Source organism: Osmia lignaria, unplaced genomic scaffold, assembly GCF_051020975.1.
Source record: "Osmia lignaria lignaria isolate PbOS001 unplaced genomic scaffold, iyOsmLign1 scaffold0006, whole genome shotgun sequence".
NCBI lineage: Eukaryota > Metazoa > Arthropoda > Insecta > Hymenoptera > Megachilidae > Osmia > Osmia lignaria.
The window spans coordinates 330,001-332,500 of NW_027478163.1; the positions used below are offsets into that span (position 1 = coordinate 330,001).

At 39.4% G+C, this 2,500-nt stretch overlaps 1 non-coding gene across 1 annotated transcript in view; it reads left to right on the plus strand.

The window, feature by feature from the left end:
• The first annotated feature begins 1,981 nt into the window (after positions 1–1,981).
• Positions 1,982–2,500, plus strand: part of LOC143306281 (small subunit ribosomal RNA) — a 1,923-nt gene continuing 1,404 nt past the window's right edge. Inside the window, exon 1 of the ribosomal RNA XR_013063724.1 lies at positions 1,982–2,500. This exon is cut by the window's right edge and continues 1,404 nt beyond it. This is a non-coding gene — a ribosomal RNA (small subunit ribosomal RNA).

Below are 2,500 nucleotides of genomic sequence, written 5' to 3' on the forward strand. Positions count from 1 at the left end.
AAAATTTCGGGGCAAAGCAATACGCGACTGGGACTTTGAAATATTTCGGAGCGCACCTAAAGTTCGTTATTTTGGCTAAACGGAGCGAAAATCTGCATTTATACCATCACGGACGTTAGTTTAATAGCGTTTAACGATCGATCCACGGTACAGAATGCAAAAATATGATTGTTAAAATTTTTCGACTAATCGGTTCTAAGAGGCGAAGCAATACGCCGCTGGGACTTTGAAATATTTCGGAGCGCACCTAAAGTTCGTTATTTTGGCTAAACGGAGCGAAAATCTGCATTTATACCATCACGGACGTTAGTTTAATAGTGTTTAACGATGGATCCACGGTACAGAATGCAAAAATATGATTGTTAAAATTTTCGACTTATCGGTTCTGGATCACTGAAAAATCAAAAAAAATTATTAATTTTGATTAATTAAATTACATATGTAGTTTTATATTGTTATAGTCTCGTATTTGTTAATGTTTTGTCGTAAGAAAATGCAAAAATATCGTTTTAATGTTTTCGTCTCATCGGTTCTGGATCGCTGAAAAATCAAAAAAAAATATTAATTTTGATTAATTAAATTACAAATGGAGTTTTATATTGCTATAGTCGCTTATTTGTTAACGTTTTACCGTAAGAAAATGCAAAAATATCGTTTTAATATTTTCATCTCATCGGTTCTGGGCGGTTTTAAAATTTTTTAAAATATTAATTAAACCCATGATTTACATGAGAATGTGAATTTATTATGTCCTGCATGTTAATTTATTAATTTTCATGTATAGAACGTTATAAAATGAAAGGATATGTTCGACGATATTTTCAGTCTAAGTTTTACCGTGCCGGCGGGATGGTACGCTCTCACGGCGGTTTGCACAGGCATACGCCTGGGCGTAAGCCCATGCGTCGCCGACCTAGCGGCCGGCCGTTCGGTATTTATAGGAAGGCACTTTCGGTTCGCTCGGACCGGTCGGGAGTAGCGTCGAGCGTGTGGCTCTTTTATGACTTCGGTTGAAAAGCAGTCTACCGCTCCTCGAGAATATACTTTCTCGACTATTCTCGTTCCGGTTTTCCGTTGCGGATTATTATTAATCTCCACACAGCATTACCACGGGTCGGTGTCTAAGACCGAATGGCCCATATGTGGTGAGCCTTGTAATATAAGGCTGGTGACCTGTATGCACTTATAAATGTTGCATACTTGTACAAACTGAGCATCAACTGTCTGTAACCAAAATTGGTTAAAACTGAAAAAGTTATAAGATTGTATAAAATTTTTGAACCAAGAAAGTAGTGTTAGACGAAAATTCGTTCTATCACTTTTAGAAGGGAGACTGTTTGGAAATATTTAAAGTATAAAATACACAAAAGTCCACTGAATTATGAACAAAATTACGTCCCTGAATTTAAGAAAAGTCAAGAGGTGTCAGAAATAAAATCCTCTCTGATACGTTCAGAGAGGAAAATAAGTATGGAGAGAGGAGTAAAAATGAAAGAAGTTTTAAGGCTGGGGAAACTTCTAAAGGAGAGAGATTCCAACATATCTAATATGTACATTTAAAGCAAGTCCAAGGAACTCTCTCCGTTAATGTTTGAAAAGGTGTGTGCAGATGGAGGAGAAATGTATAAAGTACAGAGACGAGGTTGGTGGGCCCGCTCTAATGATAAAGATTATAAAATTTGGTGGCAAAATGACCAGCATGATCACTGTACGCGCTTTCTCGATTTGTATAGCATGCCACTGTCCGCGCTATCTTTTATTATATTGTCCAGCGTGTGTGGTCTACGTGCTTGCACGATGGATGCACGGCGTGAAAGTGATTTTCGTGCTTTATGAGAGGAGGAGGAGAATATTTGGCCTCTATAAGAGGTACAAAATTTATGAAATGTGTGTTACATACAAAAGAGAAATGGCTTAACGTCGATCGGTCTTACAGGAAGGAGCCGACGACGAAAATTTAAATTTACAATAATAACTAAGCTCCCTGGTTGATCCTGCCAGTAGTCATATGCTTGTCTCAAAGATTAAGCCATGCATGTCTAAGTACATACCGAATTAAGGTGAAACCGCGAATGGCTCATTAAATCAGTTTTGGTTTCTTAGATCGTACAAAACATTACTTGGATAACTGTGGTAATTCTAGAGCTAATACATGCAAACCAGAATTCCACCCAGAGATGGGAGGAATGCTTTTATTAGATCAAAACCAATCGGTGGCGGACGGCTTGTCCGTTCGTCCATCGTCGGCTTTGGTGACTCTGAATAACTTTGTGCTGATCGTATGGTCATCTAGCACCGACGACGGATCTTTCAAATGTCTGCCTTATCAACTGTCGATGGTAGGTTCTACGCCTACCATGGTTGTAACGGGTAACGGGGAATCAGGGTTCGATTCCGGAGAGGGAGCCTGAGAAACGGCTACCACATCCAAGGAAGGCAGCAGGCGCGCAAATTACCCACTCCCGGCACGGGGAGGTAGTGACGAAAAATAACGATACGG